The 17,119-nt window shown below is 32.4% G+C and overlaps 1 non-coding gene across 1 annotated transcript; it reads right to left on the bottom strand.

Annotated features, from left to right (window-relative positions):
• Window positions 1-16,557: 16,557 nt before the first annotated feature.
• LOC126922881 (U6atac minor spliceosomal RNA) lies at window positions 16,558-16,660 on the bottom strand. Its single transcript, XR_007712983.1, has one exon. It is a non-coding gene; the product is annotated as a U6atac minor spliceosomal RNA (small nuclear RNA).
• Between the last annotated feature and the right edge of the window lie 459 nt (window positions 16,661-17,119).

The following is a 17,119-nucleotide window of genomic DNA, read 5'->3' as shown; positions in this document are numbered from 1 at the left end:
CGGGACACGTGTCTCGAACGGCGGGAAAAGACAAAGAGACGTTAAAGTCAGTATTAGTTGAGAAGCCGGAGAGAACGGATGCGAAAGGTGTGCAGAGTGTGAATTGAGAAGCGAGAGCGAGCGAGTGTAGAAGCCGAAGAGTGTGAATCGGGAAGTCGAAAGCCGCGTCTGAAAATAAGACGTACGACAGCATTGTAATTATTTCGTTGCTTCGAATATTATTAATTAAATCAAAACATCATTACTTGTCCTTTCCTCTAAGACCCATTAAGATACTACATAAATAATATCTGAGATTTAATTTAAAAAAAATAAGTTAATGAACTTGAACAAGTATATGACTTGAAATCATACCATAGAAATAAAATTTTCTATTAACTTAATTTAATAATTAATCATATTAACTTTTTAAATATACCAATAAACTAAAAATTTATTAATAACTTAATCCTTAATACAAATGAATTTTATTTAGTTAAATTAATTAATTAATATATATATGTATGTATGTATGTATGTATGTATGTATGTATGTATGTATGTATGTATGTAAATGTTTAATAAATATAAATAAAAATAAAATAAATGTTAAATAAATATATTATAAATATAATGTTAAATTTGTTAAACTTCATAAAAATTAAGAATATTAAATAATAATAATGATAATAATTTAATTAAAAGTAAATTAAAAGTTAACTATTAAACAAATATTAAATTATTAAATATAAATCAAAAATAATAAATATAAAAATTAATAATTAAAAAATATAAATTTTTAAAAATATTAATTTAACTAAATAAAACAAAATAAAACTTAAATTATGAAAAATTATAAAATTAAAAATTCTGAATTACGAAAAATAACTAAATAAATCTTTTAAATATACATTTATCATAATCTTAAAATATTCAGTTAAATAAAATTCAAATTTAATCTTAAAAATACTTAAAAATTTAGTCAATTTTTTATTAAAATTAATTAAATTAAACGAAAACTTATATAAAAAAATTAAATTAAATAAAAAATAAAATAAAAACTTATCTATAAAAATATTAAAATTGATCAAATTAAACAAAAATCTAGTTAAAAAAATATTTAAATTTAATAAAAAATAAAATAAAAATCTATAAACATAAATATTTAAATTTATTAAATTGAACAAAAAATTTATTAAAAAAAATGTTTAAATTAAATAAAAAGTAAAATAAAAATTTATAAATGAAAACATTAAAATTAATTAAATTAAATAAAAATTCAATCAAAAAATTATTTAAATTAAATAAAAAAATAAAATAAAATAAAGTCTATAAATAAATAAATGAAAAATTATTAAATAAATACTTAATAAAAAAATATTTAATAAATCCATTTAAATTAATCTATCCAATAATTATTAAAACTACAGCAGTTATAATTTCTGCATTTTCGTTTGTTAATAAAATTACACATGTATCCATTCTTACTATTACTACATAAATATAAATAATTGTCATTCCAGCAGTAAACCATATTCCCTTGGCCAAAATCTATAAATATTTTCTCAAACTTAAACCATTTAAACAAATTAAAAAATAAAATATAATCCAATAAATATTTTATTAATAATCAACATATTTTTATTTAAAATTATAAAATATTAAAATTTAATATTATTAATTCTTTTATTAAATAAATAAATAAAGAATGAAACAAAATTAATATTAACAATTCAAGTCAACATATTTTTATTAAAATATCATAACGAATTCGCGGTAAAACTCCACGAATTATAACCAACAAAATTATATGAAATATAAAAATTAATATAAAACCAAACGATCAATTATAAAATCCAAAAAATATTACGAGTTAAAATTATTCTTATAAATATAATATTTATATATTCTGATAAAAAAATTAACACAAATAATCTTCTAAAATACTCAAGATTAAATCCAGAAACTAATTCAGATTCCCTCTCAATTAAATCAAATGGCACACGATTCAAATCAATTAATACACTAACAATAAAAATTAAATATAAAGGATATATAAAAAATATAAAATTAACATTTTTTTGAAAATTAATAAATTCAAAAAATGAATAATCCTCAATTATAAATATTAAAATAAAAAATATTATAAATAATAAAATTTCAAATGAAATTATTTGAGAAACTACACGTAACGATCCTAAAATAGAATAATTACATATTGAAACTCAACCAATCATAATAATTGAATAAACTGTTAACCTTAAAATTAACATTAAATAAATAATTCTAAAATCAATAAAATAAAATTTATAAATTCAAGGATAAACTAATCATATAATTATTGATAAAAAAAATATAATTATTGGACTAAACAAATATATTATATTAATTCTTAAATAAAAAATCTCCTTAGTTAATAATTTTAAAGCATCTCTAAATGGTTGCAATAAACCTTTAAATATTACTTTATTAGGACCCTTTCGTAATTGAATATAACCTAAAATTTTACGTTCAAATAAAGTTAAAAATGCAACTCCAATTAAAATTGTAATTATTAATAAAATATAATTTAAAAAATTATTTATAATTATTATATATTATAACTAATTATAATTTATTTAAATTCTAAATTTAATGCACTAAATATGCTAATATAATTAAATTATATATTTATTAAATAAAATTTATAATTAAATTATAAATTATAGTCCTTTCGTACAAATAATTTATTATTTCATTTTATAGATAGAAATCAATCTGAGTCACGTCGATTTGAACTCAGATCATGTAAGATTTTAAAAGTCGAACAGACTTAATTATTAAATTTGTCCATTTAAAATTTATCTTAATTCAACATCGAGGTCGCAATCATCTTTATAAATATGATCTTTAAAAAGATATTACGCTGTTATCCCTAAGGTAATTTATTCTTGTAATTTTTATTAAAAGATCACCAAAAATTATTCTTTAATCAAAGTTAATATTTAAAATAAAGTTTGATAAATTTACCTGTCCTCCCAACAAAATATTAATACTTAATAATTAAATTATAATCAAAATATTAATATAAAATTCTATAGGGTCTTATCGTCCCATAAACAAATTTCAGCATTTTAATTAAAAATTTAAATTAATTATATATATATATATATATATATATATATATGAGACAGTATATATCTCATTAACTCCTTCATTCCAGTTCCTAATTAAAAAACGATTGATTATGCTACCTTTGTACAGTCAGTTATACTGCAGCCATTAAATTTTTAAAATCATTGGGCAGAATTGACTTAAAATTATTACTCAATAAGCCATGTTTTTGTTAAACAGGTGGATATATTAAATTTGCCGAATTCCTTATATATATATATTATATATTTATAGAAATAAACTTTAAACTTAAAACATTATTTATTAATTACTAATTCATTCATTATTATATTTAATTTTAATAAATTAAAAATTATTATTTTTTTTTTAAATATACATTTACTTATTAATATATTTTAATTTTAAAATCTATAATATTTATAAATTATTAAATTATTAAATACTCATTAATAAAAATTATTTTTAAATTAATATTATTAAACCTTATTCCTCCAATACCGCTCCGGGAATAACGGAATACCTGCATTCTTCCTTCCAAATGTCTCTCCCTAATAAATCTTTCACTTCTCTAGAGGTTACTGAATTAATCCATCGTTTGAACCCCAGGAAAGCACCGGGACATGATCAAATAAGTAATAAAGCAATTAAGGAACTACCCGTAAAAGGGATTCCACTCATTTCTTCAATCTTCAATACAATTCTTCGCCTTGAATACTATCCCAAAACCTGGAAAACGTCACTAATTACGCTCATCCCTAAACTCGGAAAACCAATACACGAAACTAGCTCCTATCGTTCAATTAGCCTTCTACCCACTTTGTCAAAACTATTCGAAAAGTTGCTAACGAATCGACTCCTTCCACTCCTAGAGGATCTGAAAACTCTGCCAGATCATCAATTCGGCTTTCGGAAGCAGCATTCCACAATAGAGCAAATCCACCGAATAACACACAGTATCAGCCAAACCGTCGAAAAGAAAAAATACTGCTCAGCGGTATTTCTTGATATTCAACAGGCATTCGACAAAGTATGGCACGAAGGGCTTCTTTACAAACTTAAAAAAGTCCTACCACACACTTATTACTCCATGCTAAAGTCCTACCTAACCAATAGGCAATTCATGGTTAAATACGCAGACGCCATTACCACAACTTTCCCAATAGAAGCGGGCATACCCCAAGACAGTGTCCTCGGACCCCTTCTATTCTCCATCTACACTGCCGACTTACCAATATCAACAGGAATAATCATAGCAACATTTGCCGACGACACAGCGCTATTAGCGTCCCACGCCAACCCGACAATATCCTTATCCACCCTTCAGCAAGGTCTCGACTCAATGGAAAAGTGGTTCCACAAATGGGGCTTCAAAATTAATGAAAAAAAATCCACACATGTAACCTTCACGCTGCGAAAACAAACCTGCCCACAGGTCTCCATTAACAATATAACAGTTGCCAACAAAGACACAGTCAGATAGATACCTGGGCATGACTCTGGACAGGAGATTAACCTGGAAACAACATATCCTAGACAAATCTAAACAACTCAGGGACAAACTCAAACAATTTTATTGGCTCATTGGCCGTCGCTCCAACCTAAGCACACAGAACAAAATTACGCTCTATAAGACCGTGATAAAACCAGTCTGGATCTACGGAATCCAACTATGGGGAACAGCAAGTAATTCCAACATTGAAATACTCCAACGGTTCCAATCGAAAACGCTAAGATCCCTATTAAATGCACCCTGGTATGTTACCAACGAAACAATCCACCGTGACCTCAAGATACCTACAGTCAAAGATGAAATACACAAGTCCAGAAGCAGATATAACACAAGAGTCAACAACCACTATGCGGAACATTTTTGTAGATAATTTTATGATCTCCAATTTTTGTCTGGGCTATATTTTCGATAAAACTTACCGTTTTCAAGAAAAATTAAAAAAATCAGAAAATTTTAACTTTAACCTTGAATAACTTTTTTAGCACACATGGGATCAATGGGGACTTTTCACCCTTCATTTCTACTGGTGTACCCAAGTTCTCTACCAAAATTTAGCTCTGTTGGAATTTCTGTTCTTTGAAATTTCTATTTTGACCAGACTATTACTTGCAATCTGATACAAGATCTGCAGTCCGGATACAAAACAACAATATAATTTTATTTATCCTCTGTCTCATGTGCCGTTACAAGAATAAGAAACTTTCTTAATGCTAAATCCCAATTTTATGAATATGCGATTAATTTCTTCAATATTTGAACGGTAGTTGTTCAAGACAATTGGAAAGTTAAGGGTTTATGACTCTGCTGAATGGGGTCTAAGAAGGGTGTAAACCTGAAAATTCCCGAATGCTCAAGAGTGTCGTAAACCACTCGGTGAATTAAGGAAATCTTTATCCTCCCCACCCTTATTTTAAGCGATCGGCAGTCGGCCAATAGGGGAAATCAGTCGTCCATAACTATTATTTTCCATCTTACGAAAACTAATGGTTATGGAGTGGGACTGAAGAACTACTTTCTGGGGGTGGGTTTATAAACTACTTTCCTTCGTCAACCGGCTCACAATTCCAGTTTGTTCGGACGCGATCAGGTCGATACTCAGTGTGACGAGTCAGTCTGGTTCATAGTGCTAGTGTGCTAAGAAGAAGCAAAGTCAGTCAGAGACCACGTGCAAGAAGTTCGAGAGTCAGATCCGAAGGAAGCACATGCCGGATCCAGAGATCAGTTGACAGAGGGATATTAATCGGTAATCAGCGTACTGGAAACTCAAGACGAGGCACATCGCAGTAGCTAGGTGTGGAGCCTGCAGTCGTTGACAAACAAACATCTTCACGAACTTGCATTGCAGTGAATCGTCGAGTTTTGTATATTGCTTGTTTTGCGTTGAACGATGACTACACTAAAAAGGAGGTTCGGTTTCGATTTACTGAAACTTGAACGCCTTCATATTAGATCAGACCTCGCGAGATTCGATAATTTTTGGAAAACGCAAGGAAAGATTGCGCCTATCGAGGTCATTTGTAATTGGATCGTTAAGAGTGCACCGCTGATGGATCGCTTTCTGTTTATTCAGCAACAAATTCATTCGTACCTCGAAGAGGGAAGTGAGGAGGAGGAATCTCACATTTCATCAACGAAAGAGTTTCAAGATCTGTATTTTAAATTGATGTACGAGACTCAGACATATATAAGTGATTATTCGTTTCAAAGGCACTCTCGCAATTAACAGCGCGAATCAGGCAGTTAGAAACGAGTGCGTCTCATGCAGTGTCCGCAGCCGGCTACTATAAAATTACCGTCCATTCCACTGTCTTTTACGCATCATTTGCGATTACTTCCGCAATAACTTTGAATCGCTGATCAATCAAAACGAATCCTTGAGCAACATTGAGCAATTTCACTATTTATATTTAAAGTCTACAGTAAAGAGAGGATGATCTGGACGCTTAAAGCATTGGCAATGTCCGACGACAACTATAATGCCGCATGGAAACTTTAGTAGATTTGGAGGCGTTTCTCGAACGAACATACTAACAATAAGTGCGACCCTCAGAAACTACAATCGGGTCTTGTATCGTTTGTTAGCGCTGAGAGGCTCAAACGTCCATTGTGCACAGCTGACGATAAATTAGAGAATTTATACAGAGCACTGCGTTAAGACGTGTATAATCGTATAATCAAGTTCTTATAACACGCGAGCAACGGTCATTTTTATGGAGAGACGATCCTTTGCAGTCGGTCGATGTTTACGAGTCCACAGACGCATTCTTAAATTCTTTCCATTGGTTCATTGTATGCAGAGAAATTTAGAAATTATCCTATATAAATTGGAGAAATTCATTCTAACAACGGTGGAAATTTCGTGGATGCTATTCGCATCGCTACTTCAGAGGATTTTTGCCTGGGCACTATAGCGGTGGTCAAGGAGGATTGCCTTCTTCCTTCACGTTGGAGATTCGACCGTATCACCGAGATGCTTCAAGGCAAGGATGGCGTTACCAAAATCATCTCAATAAGGACAGCCACTGAGGTTGTCAAACGGCTGATGGCCAACATCTGCATCTTACCAATGAACAACGAACATCCAACACCGCGGGCAGGATTCAGAGACTTGTCAGACCGACGGTCTCAAAACAAGCTGAATAATATCCAATCCTATGTATTCAAACACATACACGGCGATGCACATAAAGTGTGATTTATTATATAACCATTGTAATTAATTACATTGCCAATTCATAGAATTGAACATAATCTTTAATCATTGTATATCGGTAGCCACTGTATTCGCGTAATTCAATAAAATCTATAGTCATGGTAAAATTGCATTGTTTAGCTGCGGTATGTTGTGGTGCAAAGGTCATGGTCCGACTGCGAACGAAAAGCTCACGAGCGAAAAACACGGATAGAACAGAATTTTTGTCTCACTCGGAAGGTTGTAACATTCGGTTGTAACACACATTTTTAAATAAATAATAAATGAATAAATTATAATGAGTTAATAAATTTGTATACATTACACGTATATCTGCTTTTTACTTTCTATGCTACACGTTGTTTTGATAAGAATAAATTGCAGATTCCTACTTGATGCGCGCCCATCAAAATTTGTCCTTTCCACAGGGTACATTAACCCCGAAACTGCCCATACGACCATCGTCGTGAAGAGGTTGTAGAGCTGCTCTGCTGATTAGAACTAATAATCTAGATAACTGTATTTTTAAGTACATTTAAATCTATTTTTTCAGTCAAAGTTAATAACGTAGAGGAGTCTGGCTTGTATGAAAACACGGATATATTACGGTTGTTACGAACTGACTATTTTATTTATTTTAAATTTTTTGTCATGTAATTACAGCAACATTCGATATTTGCATGTATGTAATTGCATAATCGTAATCCGAAGAACAGAGGTTTCTCTGACGCACCACGGAAGTTGACAATTTGCTGCGATCCAGTCGGAGATTATTGTATCTAGATATTATACCAATCAATACAATCGATACAAGTAGCAACTCGAGATGATTCAACGCATATGTGACGCGTGTCTTACTGGTAGCGTAAAACGATTTTATGCGCAAATTAACTTACACAAACATTATATTCTAATAATTTATCTATATTTACATCTTTGAAAATATGATTTTGTAATTTTAATTTCTTTATCTTTCTGTATGATATAATTTATAAAACATTTACCAAGATGCTTCCTTGGATTGGCCAAAATTCTTCCTTGGTGACATTACACCAAATTGAATGTGATAACAGTGTCCGCAGCCTATCATTTTTACAGCATAATTGTTTTTTCAATTGTTATTTGATTTATCAGCTCAGTGGTAAAAAATATCTTCAAAAAATCATTTCTTTTTTTTCCTTGCGCGGGGAAATGGTCACCCCGTCTCACTTCTGGGAAGCGGGGGGCAGTGTCGGACTCTTACCGACTGAAACCCCGCGGTCGGTTAACAGGAATATCCCGGGACCTCTTTCGAATTGCTGCCGGAGCATTCCTGCATCTTTTCCCAATCTAAGGGAATCATTCCTCAGGTCTAATTTCGGGTAGCAATCCTCGCCCGAACCCAGGCCGCTCAGGTTTTCGTACACGCGCAGCAACGCCAAGGCCTGGAGCTCGAACGGAGGAGACGCCGCCAAGACAGACACCGATACATAGGATATTTATGTTTCCCAATATATTTTACAATATAATTATATATCTAAAGATTATTAAATAATAATATTTTATATAAACAATAATATTTATATAAATAATTGTATAATATATTTATTTGGTTTAAATTTTAAAATATATATATAAATTTTTATATAATATAAATATTTATATTAAAATTATAATTTGTTTATATTTATAATTAATAATTATATATTAATATATACTTGTATATATAAAAGATAATCTATTTTTTTTTCAAAAAATAATGAATTTTTTACAAAGATACCATCCTATAAAAATATTTTTTTTTTCGAAATTTTTTTTAAATATATTATTTATAAAAATAACATTTAAAATAATTAAATATTAATTAAATATAATAATAATAATAATAATTAAAATTAACATTTATATAATAGGCTAAGTTTAAGCTAATAGGCTCATGCCCTATCGATAAATTTTTAAAATTTTTATATAAAACCATATTTTCTATAAATAAACGAAAGTATTTTTTAAATAATTATAATCTAAATAATTATACTTTTAAAAATTTATAATTTTAAAAATTTTATTATCCAAATTTAAATAATCAATTAAATTTAAATTAATAAATTTATATTCTATTTATAAATTTTTTAAATTTTTATATAAAATATATTAATTATTTAAAATTTTTATATTAAAATTAAATTTCTTTAAAAAAAAAAAATTATAACCAAAATACTTTTATTTAAAAATTTCATCTGGAGCTCCACCTCGATATGCTCCTCGTTTATATGCAAGCACAGGCCGGGCAAAGGAACCAACTATAAGCCACTAATCGTAAAACCAAATAGCCTCAGACATGGCTGGGGCACCCTCAGGCCCAGCCCGCGTATGACACGTACCGCGCAAGCGACGACTAGCTGACCGAGATGCAGTGTCTCGTGCCATCAACGTCGCCCAAGCACCAGGACCAACGTGTCGTCGGCATAATACACCATGCCTGTGTCCGAGGACAGTGGACTGCGAAACACCGCGTCGTAGCCGACGATTCACTCGACTCGTATACGATTCACCGCGTCCACCATCGAGCGGCTCCATCAGCTACGGTTATACAATGTTTTGTCCTATATTCTGTAATTTCATATTAATCTCATTCTACGCTGCATCGGTAACATCGAAAATGACACTTGCATGATAAATGGTCTTAGAACTTCCCGCCTGTGACAAACTAAGTTCTTGTCTATGCTACGGTGAAACTGGGTTCTTGTCTATGCTACGGTGAAACTGGGTTCTTGTCTATGCTAGGGTGGAGCTAGGTTCTTGTCTATGCTAGTGTGGTACAAAACAGGGTAAATTTCCTTCTTTTGCAACACGGAGCCGCTTGGTGCAGCTCTGGTACCATAGTACAACTCAACCTACAAACGTGAGTATAGTCGTTTCTCCTCTGGTATTGCCATTTGCGAAAAGGCATTTCTGCAGCACCACACCGGAAAAGGTTTGCCGGGCCGAACAGTGAAACAGAAAAATTTTCGTGCTAGGTGAGAGATAAAGTGGTGGCTGAAAGAGTTGTGGTGGGTATTAAACGTGTTATTTTAAATGACGAAACAAGTGAATACTTGTGATAGTCAGATACATTTAAAATCGTTCTAAGTACAGAATACCGAGTTAGCATAATACGTCACTCGCTCGATGCTACTCAATATAAGGATACTATAGATAGCGATTGTCCTAGAGAGTGTGTTCATTTATTTATATTGGTCTGGAGAGTACTGGAAAGTTTGAATTCGACACCGATTGACGGTTGCACGTAGCGGCGATAATAGTCCGAGGCAAAACAATAACATGAATCATTCTCGATTCGAATCGTCCTATGACTCATGTGCCGCTACAGAATGAAAACTTCGGATGCTGAAATTTGGTTTACATATTGTTTAAACATTTAGAAATAAATATGCAATGTAGCAATCATGAAACGGCGAATAAAAGCTTGACAGAAGTGGATAGAAAACTAATAAACGAGCGGCCGTAGTTTTTAATGCTGCTGCGTTAATTTATCAATTCGAATTGATCGGATACCGTATAATTGACAAACAAATTTTTCCATTACTTCAGATACTGCATTTTTATCGCTTGACACATTGTCTAGATCTGAAAATGCTTTTTGGAATTCCTGAGATACCAATAACAGTTTTAATGGATGCTTCTTTCCTTTTCGATAAAATGCTGGATTGTAATGTCAGCCAGCAAACGGGTGCAATCCTTTACAGAGCAGATCTTGTGATTCATAGAGTTTATTCACATTAATAAATCATTGATTATTTGAATCCAAATTTTACATTTACTTTTGAGATTGGTCATGATGTTCAACATTATAACAAAAATGGCAGTATCTAAGCACTTAATGATAGTGCATTCTAATCCATGTTGCTGGTATGATACACTATTTTCATATCAGCTTCTTCGTAATTTTGACAAGTAAATTTCGTATTGATTGAACATATAACATTTCGATTTTCAATTTTACATTCATAAAATTGATCAGTTATTTCGATAATCGAGTGATTAATTATTTGAATAACGTAATTAAGCATTATCTAAAAATATTAAATGTAACATACTTTATAAAATAATGGAATAATCATGTTAAGTATTTATATAATTAATAGCTTTAATCAATTAAATTAAATAAATATAATTAATTAATTGCGGTACTTTAACAATTAATAATAATTATAAATTTAAAATATTCCCAATTTCGTTTTTACAGTTCCTGCATACCGTCGTATCGTTGAAAATCGGATGATAAACGAGAAATAGCATAATAGCAGTTTAAAGCATAAAGTATATTTCCACTATTTCAAATTTACAACTCCGGATACAACATTTTACAGTTTAATAAGGTTTAACTTCGCAGAGGTAGCAAGAGCTAGTTGTACAAATTCTTATATACAGCATCATACATTTAACATTGAAATACACGGCGGCGAGAACATTGAGAATGGCAACAATATAACATCTACGTGTGCTACTACAATCGTACATCGCGTTTGAGAGAATACAAAACAATTTCGTTGTTACCGAACGCTAAAGCATTTTAAATTTAACGTCACAATAAACAGCAGGCGATCACTGTTCTCTATACGATAAAGAGAAACGAGCGTCGCGTTTCTGCCAGCCGATTTCACGTTCCTGCGGGTTCGTGAAACTTCGCAGCAATCAAAAGCTACCTCTTCTATGCACTTCCTCGTGTAGCTCAATGTGTGTCGTGAAATGTAATTCCAATGTAATTATTCGTGTAGTATCTTAATGGGTCTTAGAGGAAAGGACAAGTAATGATGTTTTGATTTAATAAATAATATTCGAAGCAACGAAATGATTACAATGCTGTTGCACGTCCTATTCTCACATGCGGCTTCCGACTTCCCGATTCACACCCTTCGGCTTCTACACTCGCTCGCTCTCGCTTCTCAATTCACACTCTGCACACCTTTTGCATCCGTCCTCTCCGGCTTCTCAACTAATACTGACTTTAACGTCTCTTTGTCTTTTTCCGCCGTTCGAGACACGTGTCCCGGAACGCCCGTGGCCAGGGTCACGCAGGCCCTTTCCACGAAACTATCCACTTAAAAAGAACCGACGACACATTGATGTACCCGACGATGCCGCGGCTCTCGCGACATTGTTTACGATTCGGCCGATATCTTAGGCCTTTTGTCCACGATACTACATTCGTATTCTTACAAACGTCACAATTCCTTTTCTATTTCGTTCGATATTTTTCCTTTTTAACGTATTGAAGATTTTCTTTTACGTTGTATCTTCGAATTTGTTAACAGTGACTTTCTACAAATTGACAGCTATTATCTGATTATGAATGTGATTTTGAATCGCTGTGCCGTGAATACGTCAAATGTAAGAATGAAGAACAAGGAAAACAAGTAAGGTACGGCAAGACAACTTACAGAATTCATATTTAGACAGACCTGTTAAAAAGAATGGAAATTAATTTAATCCACGCATGTTTGGGTCCTTTTGAACCCCAGTCCGTTGCAACCGAGTGTAATCGACAAAAGTTGTTTTTACTTATGTCGGAACGATAATAAGCCAAACGCACCTCTAAACGATGCATTTGGTATCAGTATTCACCGTAATCTCGAAATGTTATGTTCAAGCGAATACAGACATCGCCTTTCGCGCAGTTGATTGAATCGTTCGCCTTTGGAGAGTACAGCCATGTTGGGCATCATTTTGGTCGTAAGAACCGCAACGATCCAACTAAAATGACCTTATAACATCGAAATACAGAATAAAATACTTTATTTTTCTTGTTTCCGCGATTTATTAATAATTTTCATCGTCGATACCCATCATAGATAACAGCGGAAATTGTTTATATCGCGGGATCATATCCCTGATAACCATATACTACCACTACTCCATGGAACCGATTGCTCGGAGCAGTTGCCGATTATCAGTGATTTGTTTCGGCGATGACGCAATTATTAATAAGTCGCCGAAATAAAAGATATAAAGTTTCATATTTTTTATTTTCTGATGACAAATTTCGGTGAAGTTACCTCCTCTCCGATTTCGATGATTTTGAAATATATCACAGAGTTTATCAGTCTGGATAACTCTCTTTTATACTCTATTTTATAATTTTCTTTATATAACCAACGATCTTAGTTTACGAGATATTCTCGAAAAGGTATCGGTACCACTACAGTGAATTCTGTCTATAATTGTGCGTCTACAACAGCGTATGCATTGTATCAATAGTGTTTATTGTTTGATTATCGGTCGCCTTGCGGCGGCAGGATACGTTGTCCTGACACAAACCCAACTCTAATTTTTCTTTATAGCATACATAGACGAGGATTCGGCAAGTTTCGGAGTTCCACTGATGCTTCGGATTAGAGCCCCGTGTGCAATGTGCATATGTGAGACTATAAAAAATGCTCGTTGTAACGTAACTAGGAGCTTTTCTACAACTTAGCTTAAGAGTTTTTAGTGCGGTTGTTAAGATTCTTGCGAACAAAATGATATAAATCATGGCTATAGCCTCGAAATGTGGACGGTTCGATCAATTACACAGGAAATGGTGTCTAGGTCAAACATTGTGAGATTATATCGAACACTGATGCTAAATGCATGGCTTAGTTCAGCGGTACGTTCGGCTGCACCCCGCTCTAACATAAACAACTAGGCTATCGCATAAATTAATTGCTTGCAGACTAGCGAGGTTTGGTCGTAACGTATTCGGGTTCGAACGGACCCAAACATTGCAGTACGAGGAATAAATAAACTTCTATAATTTTAAACTGGCCTTCCTAAATATGAACTCTGTGGCGTGTCTTGCTGCTTCTCAATTACTTTCCTTGCTCGTTATTTTTCTATTTAACCCATTCACGACAAAGCGATCCAGAATCAGACAATAGCGGTCAATTCGTAGAAAGCGAACGTTAACAAATTTGAAATTGCGAATTGTTTAATACGTTTAAAGTGAAAATTACCGCACAAAATAGGAAGAGGAGACGATGTTTATAAGAATGCGAATAATTACATGGTAATTACATTTGATATAAGCAATCTAATAAACAATTAATAGAAAAAATATTGAGCTACACGAGGGAGTGCACAGAAGAATTCCACTTAGATACACAACTCCCATGGAAACAGCATACTAAATCAATAATAGACAAAATACAAACAGCAAGGAGACATTGGCTAACACATGCATTGGCTAACAAGTCGAAAATCCAAATTAAGCATAGAAAATAAATTAAAAATACATAAAACGATCATAAAACAAATCTGGACGTACGGAATATCCCCATTATGGGGGACAACAACAATGAGCCATATAAACAAAATAGAGACAATGCAAGCTAAAATTCTTGGAACGATAGTAAACTCACCATGGTCCGTTAGAAATGATGACATACGGAGGGACCTGGGAATCCCAACGATCAAGGAAGAAATTAGCAGATACGCAGAAAAATACAAATCAAGAATAGCAACACACTCAAACCGGCTGGCTGCGGAAACGTTCAAAACCATAAACATGGACAGAAGGCTAAGAAGGAAGCACCCAGCAGACCTCACAAAGGATATAACCTAGCAAACGCAAGGATGGTACCTCGCTTGGGGTAGCCACCAACATGTTAATATAACTGCTAAAAAATTCGACCTAATGTGCAAATTGGACTAATTGTGAATTTTAAGAAATAAATAAAAAAAAAAGTAGAATGACTTTGGCCAGTTTTTATTAGCCAAGTTCATATTTAATATGAGCTTGGATTTAATAAAATTTGGTTAATTAGTTTTAACAACGTGTAAATGCCTTGTGAGGACGTGTCTAATCTTGCATTATGTCACTAAAAATTTCGGTGGAAAGAGAAAAAAGGAATTAAAAAATTGCAATTTCATACCTAACACTGACCAGAATGTATTCTTCTTCTTCAACGAATCTTCGGTTTATAATGATCAACAAACGTTAAGATATAGAACTATATAAATATAGAAACGTTAGATATAGAAATAAGCATACTAATTAAGTAAAACACAATATTCCGATCCTATGCCATAAATGTGCATCGCATAAACGGTGCTGATGACAAAGAAATAGCAGTTGGTAATATCGTAATTTATAGCAAGAAAATGCAACGGATCTTTTTGCAGGAATCTTCAAAGTTTATTTTTTAAAAACTGGCGCCTCATCTCGCTTTATACATAACTATTTCCTTGGGACAAATGGAAAAATATATGGATCTTGTGTTCCCCTTTATTTTAAGTGTAGATAGTGAAATAAAGAAGATAAATGAGATCAGAATGTATATAAATTTAGAGCACGTCAAGCAGCTACCAACATTGAAAGAAAAGGATTACAAATCGATACTGAAACAAAAAGTTCTTTTCAATTTTGGTTTAAAAATTTCACGTTATAAAACCAACAACTTTGATTTACCGTATCTCCGAGGATTGTACAAAGAAAGCTGATACTAAGGAAAAGTCATACTTTGTTAATTCATAAATGAATTATATTATATTCATTTATATTCATAATCTTGAAAAGTTCCTAGTTGGAAAGCGTTTTGCAAAAGATCAATTGTAGCTTAACAGTCTGCAGTCAACAATTGGTTGATATGTTGACTGCTGAGATAGTCATCGGTGATCCACCGCTTGCTAAATTTTTCTTACTGATCAAAGTAAAAAAATTTCCATGAACTGAACAAGTTTCCAACAATGTGGATGATTCAAATAATATTGTTAGAGAAAAAGTATGCAAATATAACATGATATTGTGCAAAAATTAAATGTTTATTTATTGCGGTTTCAATGGCAAAACATGTAACATTCGCGTAATACTTATCGTGTTAAATGGTCTGGCAGTGAACGACTACGGCAAGATGGTTTTAAAACTTGTGAACTATGATAAATGTTTAAATTTAATGGGTAATTATGTGGGTGTTAGGTATTATATAAAATTGAATAATAAAACGTTTTCTTAATTTTTTAAAACTAAACAGTCTTTATTATGTGTATTATCCTTATGCCTAAGCTTAAATATCACTTCTCAGTAAAATTAAAGTAAATAAAAATTGTTGGAAATGTGATTGTACCATAAATATATATAAGTAACTTTATATTTTACAATAAAATATTAAAATAATGTAAATACATAGAACCTCATATAACAGAGTAAAAACTAAAATAAGTACATTTTTTAAGTAATGCAACTAACTCAGTATATATACGTCCCGCGTCATTCGAAAGGATAGCGGAAGTTCTCCGCGGTCTCTCCAAAAAAATCTGGTAAGTGCCGTCGAAAAGCGACAGTTACCATTTATATGTGTGTTACATCCTTAATTAGGGGTGCGCTAAATGTCTCTCCTTTCACACTACAAAAAAAAATTTTTTTTTTTTTTTTTTACGTGGAGGAAATCTTCATAGACAACCTACTACCTACCCTTGTGAGGTGGTGGTGGGTAGAAGGTAGTGCCGGATTCTTACCGGCTAAAACCTCCACGGGCGGGACATAGATCAGGCGAGTGACCCCATCGGGCCCCTGAGGTGCTTGATACCAAGCGACCTTAAAAGTGCACTCCCAGAAAGTACACCAACCAACACGCAAGGGAGGGGCTGCCTTCTTGCTGTTGTATTTTAGGAGAAATTTGGAGTATTTTCTCCTTGTTTATTTCGATTATCAATATCATTAATGCCGAGGGATTCGAACTCGCGAACGTTCGTCTTCAGTTCTGGGCTTCAACGAGCGTAGCTGACTGCCCCGCCGAGCTTGTAGCTAATTAGAAAGTATTTGATTCTTAATGTGGCGATGTATATCATAGGAAGTATTCTAATTAGCC

The sequence above is a fragment of the Bombus affinis genome, chromosome 12 (assembly GCF_024516045.1).
Source record: "Bombus affinis isolate iyBomAffi1 chromosome 12, iyBomAffi1.2, whole genome shotgun sequence".
NCBI classification, from domain to species: Eukaryota; Metazoa; Arthropoda; class Insecta; order Hymenoptera; family Apidae; genus Bombus; species Bombus affinis.
This window is presented reverse-complemented; position numbering and strand designations above follow the sequence as displayed.